General features: G+C 41.4%; 1 long non-coding RNA gene across 1 annotated transcript; it reads left to right on the forward strand.

The window, feature by feature from the left end:
• The first annotated feature begins 3,819 nt into the window (after positions 1 to 3,819).
• On the forward strand, positions 3,820 to 8,641 carry LOC138960130 (uncharacterized). The gene is made up of 3 exons (XR_011453898.1): positions 3,820 to 4,545; positions 6,304 to 6,440; positions 8,440 to 8,641. It is a non-coding gene; the product is annotated as an uncharacterized lncRNA (long non-coding RNA).
• The last annotated feature ends 2,694 nt before the right edge of the window (positions 8,642 to 11,335 follow it).

Here is an 11,335-nt window from a genome sequence, read left to right on the forward strand (position 1 = left end):
ACACACACACACACATACACACACACACACACACACATCTTCAATTGCTCTGTTTTCTTCCGCCTTCCCTTCCCACCCCTACACTCCGAGTCTTGAATCTCGCCGGTTGTGTGTGAGCTTGTGTTTTGTTTTCATTTCGCCTTCTTATTAATCCTGAGCCCTTCTGCGGAAATAGGATAAGGTAGTGGACAATCGATAGGGGATTCGTTTTGTTTTAGAGTTTTCTCTTTTTCTTTTTCTTTCATTTGTGTTACATTCTGTCTAGCCACTCCTGTGTTACATTCTGTCTAGCCACTCCTGTGTTACATTCTGTCTAGCCACTCCTGTGTTACATTCTGTCTAGCCACTCCTGTGTTACATTCTGTCTAGCCACTCCTGTGTTACATTCTGTCTAGCCACTCCTGTGTTACATTCTGTCTAGCCACTCCTGTGTTACATTCTGTCTAGCCACTCCTGTGTTACATGCTGTCTAGCCACTCCTGTGTTACATGCTGTCTAGCCACTCCTGTGTTACATTCTGTCTAGCCACTCCTGTGTTACATTCTGTCTAGCCACTCCTGTGTTACATTCTGTCTAGCCACTCCTGTGTTACATTCTGTCTAGCCACTCCTGTGTTACATTCTGTCTAGCCACTCCTGTGTTACATTCTGTCTAGCCACTCCTGTGTTACATTCTGTCTAGCCACTCCTGTGTTACATTCTGTCTAGCCACTCCTGTGTTACATTCTGTCTAGCCACTCCTGTGTTACATTCTGTCTAGCCACTCCTGTGTTACATTCTGTCTAGCCACTCCTGTGTTACATTCTGTCTAGCCACTCCTGTGTTACATTCTGTCTAGCCACTCCTGTGTTACATGCTGTCTAGCCACTCCTGTGTTACATTCTGTCTAGCCACTCATGTGTTACATTCTGTCTAGCCACTCATGTGTTACATTCTGTCTAGCCACTCCTGTGTTACATTCTGTCTAGCCACTCCTGTGTTACATTCTGTCTAGCCACTCCTGTGTTACATTCTGTCTAGCCACTCCTGTGTTACATTCTGTCTAACCACTCCTGTGTTACATTCTGTCTAACCACTCCTGTGTTACATTCTGTCTAACCACTCCTGTGTTACATTCTGTCTAGCCACTCCTGTGTTACATGCTGTCTAGCCACTCCTGTGTTACATTCTGTCTAGCCACTCCTGTGTTACATTCTGTCTAGCCACTCCTGTGTTACATTCCGTCTAGCCACTCCTGTGTTACATTCCGTCTAGCCACTCCTGTGTTACATTCTGTCTAGCCACTCCTGTGTTACATTCTGTCTAGCCACTCCTGTGTTACATTCTGTCTAGCCACTCCTGTGTTACATTCTGTCTAGCCACTCCTGTGTTACATTCTGTCTAGCCACTCCTGTGTTACATTCTGTCTAACCACTCCTGTGTTACATTCTGTCTAGCCACTCCTGTGTTACATTCTGTCTAGCCACTCCTGTGTTACATTCTGTCTAGCCACTCCTGTGTTACATTCTGTCTAGCCACTCCTGTGTTACATTCTGTCTAACCACTCCTGTGAGCAATGGGTGTTATCTTACAGTCATTTCTAGATTGTTGTTTTTTGTTTCCGTTTGTAGATACAGCTACCAGTTTTGTTTCTGTCAACTTGTTTATTCAAGTTCAGTAACAATCCGTATAGTCGCCTCTTGAGCAAGTTGGGGCTCATTTTCAGTAAGTTTTGCTGTTTTTGTTTCAGTGTGTGGGTTATATGTTACTCGGGATGTTTTCTGTGTTCCGTGTCAACAGTTTCAACCTGTTTTTCTATCATCTGCGCAATTTCAATTTGACAAGTTCAGTTACACTCAGCCTAGGCGCTCTTGTCCTATGAACAGGGAGCTCGTTTTCAGTCATGTGAGTTTTTACATTTAGTCAAGTTTTGACTAAATGTTTTAACATAGAGGGGGAATCGAGACGAGGGTCGTGGTGTATATGTGTGTGTGTGGGTGTGTGTGTGTGTGTGTTTGTCCTGTCTGTGCGTGTGTGTGTGTAGAGCGATTCAGACCAAACTACTGGACCGATCTTCATGAAATTTTACATGAGAGTTCCTGGGTATGATATCCCCAGACGTAAAAGTTGAGGCGGCACTGTCACACCTTCATTTTTCAATCAAATTGATTGACATTTTGGCCAAGCACTCTTCGACGAAGGCCGGGCATCGGTATTGCATTTCAGCTTGGAGGCTTAAAAATTAATTAATGACTTTGGTCATTAAAAATCTGAAAATTGTAATTAAAAATATTTGTTTATAAAATGATACAAATTTACTTTTATTTTATTCTTTATTATGTTCTGATTCCAAAAACATATAAATATGTTATATACGGATTAAAAACAAGTTCTGAAAATTAAAAATATTAAAATTATGATTAAAATAAATTTCTGAAATCGATTTAAAAACAATTTCATCTTATTCCTTGTCCGTTCCTGATTCCAAAAACATATAGATATGATATTTTTGGATTAAAAACACATTCAGAAAGTTAAATAGAATAGAGATATAGAAAACTCATAACTGATAACTCATAACATTTTATTGATCCAACAAAGGAAATTAAATTGGTCATCAGCACATAAATAGGTAATATATAAAGCGTGCTATATATCATATATATATATATGTATAGGTTACAACACGAGTGGTTTTTTATATGGCTTGTATTTCAGTCAAGACCCAGCGGATGAATATCATCGGGAGACACGAGCCTTTGGCGAGTGGCTCTCGATTGATATTCCCGCTGGGTCTTGACTGAAATACAAGCCATATAAAAAACCACGAGTGTTGTAATCTGTATATCCCATTCTACCATCAAACACAAAGTGTAGACTACTAGCGGCACTTTTGCGATCTGTGGAGTGTGAAACAGTGTTTTCAGCGAGACATGGCCTTTTTGCAACCTTAAACTAAGTGACCGTCGCTGAAAAAATAAAACGAATGAGTGCATCTATAAGTACGCGGTAACACTACTTTCAGACCGTTTAAAAGCGTTAAGTAAAGGTTCATAAGTTGCAAGAAAGTAATGAAGTCGTATAGAAATCCATTTAGTTGAAGCGCACAATTCTTTTGCGTTTCAGGTCGGCGGAACGGGGAAACCGGTTTGGCCCCCATTTGGCTTACTCGACTCGATTCAGAATCGATTCCACGTTGTTTTTTTCGAACGCATTATTATACAATTAGTCTTATTGACAGAGAAGCAAATTTTAGGGAACACATATGTAGATTTAACCATTTGCTCCCTATTTGAAATGTATCTACATGATAAACTGTTTTGCGAGTGTGTTTGCATGAACCTAAACTGGTATTGATGCGATGAAAACAGGACCCAAGTCTGTCACCGCCGCTTGATTGCATTTTGAAAGAATATGACTGGATTACGGAAAAATACACACATGTTAAGTTCTTAGATACCTTCATCGCCAATGTGGACTTACTGCAGAGCCAGGCAAAAGAGTAGACTTGCTCGCAAAACACGTGAAACAGCTGATGATAGCGAAGCCCAACCGTGCCAGGTAAGGACGGTCTGACAGATTCTCAAAAGTCGTCTGCTAACGAAGCAAGGGGAGGGTACTCGTGTTTTTGTTTTGGTTCGCTAGCATCTGGTTATCTTGTAAGTTGAATGTTCGTTTTTTCCCACCTGCATTGCTTTCATAATGAAAGAAACGTTTGCTTATTGCATCTCATACATCAGATCAGTTCTGAGATTCATTTTTGCGTGCAACTGATATGGTTTTCTGAGCCGTGCAATACGATTTTGGAACTTCATACAAATGTGTCACATTGTTCGGCGCGAGGTCAAAGGTCGGGAGCAAAGTAGTTCTTCGCCCAAATCGGAATCTGCACTATCATATATTTTTTTGAGTCCATGATGTATTTATTGAGCTATAAAAATACAACATATATACCCATACTGAAGTAACAGAGACAAAGAAGGGAGGTCATGGGATATATATATATATATATATATATACTTTTAAAATGTCTTGGATCTGGGGACATCTGTAAGTGTGAGAGCGTGGATCTGGGAACATTCTGTGGTTATGGGAACATTAGCATGTTCTCATATCCAAGGTAACCTCAAAATGTAATTTTCGTGTTCAGCTTGACCATTGAGGGGTTTTAACTCGTGTTCCCAAAAGCATTTGAGTTCTGACTTGGTTGTCCCCCTTCCCTTGCTACAGATCTCTGCATCGTCAAACAATCTCTTCTGAGCTTTTAGCATTCTTGTGCTTACGACACTAAAAAAAAAAAAAAAATTATCTCTCTCTCTCTTTTTTTTTTTAACATTGCTGTGTAAAATAAAACTGTAAAATAACTATTTTACAGGTTTATTTCACAAGTTTATCTTATATTTTCTGAACATTTGGAAATAATTGCTTTACCTCAGTGAAATATTTATTATTGTTTAGAGCGTAAGCGATAAGCGATCCGGGCCTTTTCAAGAAATCTGAACAATGAACATGGTCGCTGCATGGGATTTTTTTCCCTTTCGTACAATCAGGCACACCACTCGTACAGGTAAGCCTTAGATTTTATGTAGCGCACTTTATAAGAACAGTGTTATATCTATTTATTTGAGTTAGGCATTGAAGATTTGAGAGGGCTTCTTCGCATCGAAGGAGTCTCTTCTGAGTGGGAATTCCGCTGTGAATTGATAGTTCTGGTCAATGGCTGTCTAATCGGCCCTCGAAGGCAATCACTGAAGTGAAGTGCACCGGGAGTGACTATTGCAACGACTGTCGTGTCCAGCGTTGTGTTTGTCAATGAGGTTCTTGAAAGCATTTGTACTGGGAGCCCGTTTAATGTTAGTTGTTAGTTTGTTCCAGTCATTTGTAACTCTATAGCTGAAAGCAAATTTTCTTGTATTGTTATTATCATGTCTTTCTTTTTGTATTTTGTCAGTACTGTTACGTGTTACAACAATGTTAGTCTGCGGTGATTTAAAAAAGAAATCTTTGTTAGTGTCATCAATGTCGTTAAATATTATATACGCTTGTATTAGGTCCCCTCTCTTTCTTCTTGCCTTTAGTGTAGGCAAAGTCAAGTATCTTAGTCTCTCTTCATATGTGTAGTCTTTTATTTCGTAAATCAGTTTAGTAGCTCTTCTTTGGACTCTTGCGATTGATGTTGATTGGCGTACTAGTCTCGGAAACCAGGCAGGATTGCCGTATTCTAGATGAGGTCGTACTAGTGTACACTCCACTCTCTGTTCCAGGAGGCTGTTCTCTGAAAATCCACCAGTACCTAGGAATGGCAGTGACACTGTACTCTAGGACCAACACAGCTAGTGTTTCAAATGTTACCTTTTTGTTTCAGGAGTCCTTGAATATTCTAGTCATTTTTTCCCATTTATTTTAAGTTCATATCATATTTGACAAATAGGTGGCGTGATCTAACCATGTTTACCTGGTTGATTCTGACGGTTGGCAGTTTAAGTTTCTGGCAATTGCCAAAGTTGAACGTTTATTGTCATTAAATGGCAAAATTAATTTGAAGTCACGTTATAACTTATTGTGGAAAATCAGCTCCCTCTCTCTCTCTTTCCCCTCCCACACTCACACACAAACACACACACGTGCGTGTGTGCTGACACAAATTTGTGATTTACTTTAAAATTAACAAGGGTGCCGCGGTCAATTGTAGACGGTAAGACCTATTACTTTTTTAAAGCCAGGACATTTGGACCTATTGATTTCTTACGGTCAGGTCCAAATGACCTATTGTCCTCTAACGCTGGCAGCAACACTGATGTAGATGAAATATTCATGAGGACGTCCCTCTGCAATATTATCCCAGCTATCTAAATAGACTGGAAGAACAAAAAGTGATTGCATGGAGACCTGATCAGAAATAGAGGGTTATAACTGACATTTATCTGCAATTAAATTGCTTTAAACTGACGGTTGCCAAATTGGGTTGTGAGTGAAGCGTAGCTCTGGCTTGTCACTCACTTCCACTACACATAAATGCGCGCAAGGATTTAGTTCTTCAAACATTTCTGCTTTCTGTAGCTATGCAGGGTTTGTGGATGTGGAACGTGGGAATATTACAGTTTGGAAGGTGAGGATTCTGATAGACTCGATGCAAATTGTCCGAACTATAGCTATGGCGTGCCCCTTTAATAGCTCATAATGATTAGCCAAATATGGAAAGGCAAAACTAGATTCAAGTAGCTGAAAATTGAAACACGAATGGCGGCTTGATTGAAACTTTACGAAATGGAAATCCTGTGTTTTCCAACACATGAATGTACAAATCAGTGTTTTGGGTCTACAGAACACGACAAATCCCGTCCAAGTCCACTTCAACACAACTTCACAAGCCCATGTCTTCAGAACTTCGCAATTCCATGTGTATACGAGACCACGAAAGTCACACATTGGCTGGATTCATGTCCTGACGACATATCTGTGGTAAGTTTAAAGGCTGTCTCCATGGTAAAAAAAAATACTGAAATAACCATTTGTTTCTCTTTCTTCTTTCAATTTAATGACTTATGCGCTAGAGTTCGTATTCAATATGTTCCAGTGAAGATAATGACTCACTTTTCTAACCCGTATTCTCAAAAGCTCGGGAGAAAACGAAAGAAAATAATGTCCCTCTCCGGAAGTGACGTGTGGCTGGTGGCTTGATTCGGCCTTCCGCCATTTTGACAGAGATGGGAGAGTGAACCACAGCTTCGCGTAACAATCTGAACACGCATGCCGCATCAAGTTGTCAATAGACAACCACTGATGTTGATAAAGTAAGAGATCTGTCTTACATAATTGAGTTTCGGCGCTGTTTGGTTGCAAAGAAATGTGCGCAGTCTATATCACAAGTAGGTTTGGAAAGTGCATTTTCCGATGATATCGACGCAGCTAAGTATCAGGATCAGGAATATTGCGTCGCGGAACCTTTCAGATTATGACGCAATGTTGGCAAGAGAGCGCCTCGCCTAGCCCTACTTAAAACGATTTAAAACCTATCATTTTGGAATTTGTTCTCTTCCATAAAAAGTCTGAAGTCCATTGCTACTAAATTAAATAGCCTCTGGACTTATTTGAAAAATACACCCTTTCCTAATAGTTTTCTTAGTGCTGGCAATCAATAGTACTAGTAATGAGAGGGATGCACGACTCGTACCCTTTGATGACAGTGAGGGGCGACATTTGTATTGTTGTAGGCTATAATACAAATGTCGCCCCTCACTGTCATTAGGGCTAAATGTCACTTTTGTTAACTCCTTCATGATACGAACCCACCTTACTGTCACGGGACGCAGGGGTGGCCACATTTTTGTCAATTCAGCTTTCCCCGGGTATGTAACATGTCATTTTTAACTTACCCGCACAAAAATCAGGTTACCCACAATCTGAATGCAAAAACTCGTCCCCACCCCTACACACAGTCATGGAGTTGCGCTCACGCACACTCCACTGTCGAAATCTAACCAAGGAAATTCGTCCTTCCATTCTGGCAAAAACCTTCTGACACGTTTTGATCTGTCGCAGTGTCGATTCTAGACCGCGCATTCCCGCAAATATGAAAGAAATCCCGCAAAAATAAAATTTGGATGCGCGCCTTTTCACGCAAAGAAATACCAATTCCCGCATTTTCAAACATCTTGTGCATGCGCGATATAATAAATATAATTTCGTCAAACAGCCCAGCGTTGCAGATCGTAAGCGCTTGCAATCTTTTTGAGACAAGTGAGGCCCTGACAAGGATGTTTACATTTACCTATGTTTTCAAAAGTTACATTTTCCCTAAACATCCTTATCAGGGCCTCACTTGTCTCAAAAAGATTCACTTTTTCTCCCACAAGTCTTTGCTTCCCTTTGTGGTCACTTCCTGTTTTACATTCAAAATGGCCACCACGATAAGTGAAAGCGTGGATTTTTTCAAGAATGGAGACCCATGTGCAAATCAGCTTGACGACAAGTTGCCAAGTGAGGCAAAACATCCAAATAAATGGTCTTGGAAGTGGATGAAGGAGTTAGATTCTCAAAAAAGATAATGGAGTTTATGATTAAGAAGTTTCTGTTGTGCATGCAACGATGAAATTACATACACCTGACTTCACTCTTCAGGCAAGAAAGCCATCAGGAACCATACGTTGGTTCTCTCTCTCTCTCTCTCTCTCTCTCTCTCTCTCTTTGAAGTCTCTCTCTCTCTCTTTGAAGTCTCTCTCTCTCTCTCTCTCTCTCTCTCTCTCTCTCTCTCTCTCTCTCTCTCTCTCTCTCTCTCTCTCTCTCTCTCTCTCTCTCTCTCTCTCTTTGAAGTCGTGGGGGCAATGACGGCCTCCGGGATGCCACAGATTCCATCCTCCCCCAGCCTAGAGACTGGGACTTTTTGTTCTTATTTACGATAGAGTGACATAAATCAATAATTAGCAAAGATTCTATAATTTTAAACTAATCTTTGTTTCAGTTGGTCATGGTGATTTGGGCAATGACAACACCGGCATCGTGGGTGATTTGGGCAGCGATGACCCCTCCGTCAAGGATTGCGACGTGACGAGCACACATGCAGAACCGCTTGGTATGTTTATACCGCCACCATCATAAGTGACGGTTTCTGAGACTTCCACTACTCGTGCAGAACTTCTGATTGGAGAAACTCGAGGTCAAAGCTTGTTCCCAAATGTTCTTATTATTATTTCACATTGCTCAACATCCAGTTAGCAACACAGGCTAGATGTTAAGCAACGTGAAATAATAATAACACATTTTGGGACAAACTTTGACCTGTAGTTTCTCCAATCAGAAGCTTCTGCACGAGTAATGGAAGTCGCAGAAACCGCCACAATATTATTTAAATTTTATTTATATATAGATGCTACATGTCGGGTTCATCTACGGGGCTAGTGACAGACCGCCAATGATGTTTTTTGTTGTTTTTTAGTTGGCAGCATGGGGATATCTTGAGAAGGCTCTCCGTAGTCGGCTAGACGTTAAGCAATGCTAATAATAATAATAATAGCACTTGAGCAAAGAGCTAAAACATTTCGAGGTACGGTAGAGTGTTTGACATAAATAATAATAATAATACGAATATTTATAACGCGCACATATCTCCCCAACAGGCGACTCAAGGCGCACATACACTCATTCACACACACGGAGACTTAAAGTCACCAACACACACACACCAGCAACCATTAAAATATGTACAGTTATTCAAGGTGGGATGGACAATGATAATGGACAACAGGAGGGGGGAACATGTACACAGGGAGATAGTGATCAAGGGGGAGGTCGTAGAGAAGGTAGAGCAGTATAGGTATTTGGGGGTGATTATAGACAATAAGTTGACATGGAAACCAAACTCTGATGCCCTTGTGAAGAAACTCCACTCTCGCCTGTACTTTTGAGAAAACTCAGGTCTTTTAACATCTGCAGACAAGAAATCCTTCAGATGTTTTACACTTCAACGTGCAATAGTGTGTTGTACTTTGGCTCCGTGTGTTGGGGTGGCAACATCAACAAGCAAGACAGGGATAGATTAGATAAATTCATCAGGAAAGCAAGTGGGGTGGTTGGGAGGAAGCAGGACAATTTCACATCAACACATGAACGACGACTGACTGACAAGGTACAGAAGATTTTGGCTGACGACTCGCACCCACTCAGACCGGAATTTGACAGTAGACGGACAGACAGGAGCAACAGATTCAGACAACCAACCGCAAGATCCACACGCTACAGAAATTCGTTCATTCCATCTGCAATTCACATCTTCAATTCTCAGGTGGGGCGGTAGATGCTGGTGTTGTCGCTCTGATGCACGGGGTCAGTGTTCTGTATTGTTTCAGTATTGTTGATTTTGTTTTGCATGATTATATACTCTTATTCTACTCTCTTAGACAATATGTGATAACCGGCAAGGTGCTGACTTTCTTTTGTGCATTGTTGATGGTGAATGCATGTTAATTTATTTTTAATATACTTTCTTATGTGATAACCAATGTGCTATATTTTCTCAGGACAAAGAACAAATGTTTATTTTGAATGTTTTATGTATGTTATTATTACGGACACAAACGCTCAGCAATGTAATTTCTCTTTTAGAGATTAATAAAGTTATTGTATTGTATTGTATTGTATTGTATTGGGGTGGGCAGTGTAGAATGCATGGATTATGTGGAAAAAAGGAATGTCTTGAGTGCAGATTTGAATGATTCGAGGGACTGTTGTTGACGGAGGGGGAGAGGTAGTGTGTTCCATTGGCTAGGTGCTTGGAAAGAAAATGAGCGTTGACCTGCTGTTTTGAGTTTGGTGTGGGGGATGTTGAGCTTGAGGGAGTCGGCAGATGATCTGAGTGCTCGTGAAGGGACATAGAGAGAGAGAGAGTCGGAGAGATAGGCAGGGGCGAGACCATGGAGGCATTTGTAGGTGAGAGTGTTGATTTTGTATGTGATACGGGCAGGAACGGGCAACCAGTGGAGCTGATTTAGGAGGGGGGTGATATGATCTCCCTTTTTCTTTCGTAAGGCAAGACGGGCAGAGCTATTTTGAATGCGTTGGAGACGAGAGATAGAAGAAGAGGGAAGACCCGCCAAGAGAGAGTTACAATAGTCAAGACGTGAGAGAATGGTGGACGTGACCAGTTTGGCGGTAGCATCTGTGGTGAGGTACTTGCGGATAGTGGCGATGCGGCGGAGTTGAAAGTAGCAGGTGCGAGAGACAGAAGAGATGTGTTGTTTCATGGAAAGGGTGTTGTCTAGAGTGACTCCGAGGTTTTTGACAGCAGAAGACAGAGGGACAGAAGAGTCAGAGAGTTGAAGAGAGTCGGAAGTGGCTTTGGAGAGTTTGGATGTAGTGCCTATTAGGATAGCTTCAGTTTTGTTGCTATTGAGCTGAAGTTTGATTTCTGTCATCCAATTCTGCACGTCAGTGATAGTGTCAGAGATAGAGGAAAGAAGAGATTCAGACTGGTCAGGGGAAGAGCTGTTGTGAAGTTGAGAGTCGTCGGCAAAAGAGTGGTGGAGAACGTTGTGTCGGTCAAGGATGTGGTCAAGAGGTTGAGTGTAGAGAGTAATTAGTACAGGCCCAAGGACTGAGCCCTGAGGGACTCCGCACTCAAGCCTGATGGGGTCAGAGTTCAGTTTGTCAATCGAAACAGTCTGGTAGCGGTCGGTGAAATAAGAAGAGAACCAAGAAAGAGCTGTGCTATGGATACCAAAGGTGTACTGAAGGCGTTGAAGGAGGATGTTGTGGTCGACTGTGTCAAAGGCCGCTGATAGATCAAGTAGAGCGACGGCAGAGATTTCAGCTTGGGTCAGTGGCAAGGAGGAGATCAGTAGTGATTTTGAGAAGGGCAGTTT

The sequence above is a fragment of the Littorina saxatilis genome, linkage group LG2 (genome assembly GCF_037325665.1).
Source record: "Littorina saxatilis isolate snail1 linkage group LG2, US_GU_Lsax_2.0, whole genome shotgun sequence".
Classification (NCBI taxonomy): Eukaryota; Metazoa; Mollusca; class Gastropoda; order Littorinimorpha; family Littorinidae; genus Littorina; species Littorina saxatilis.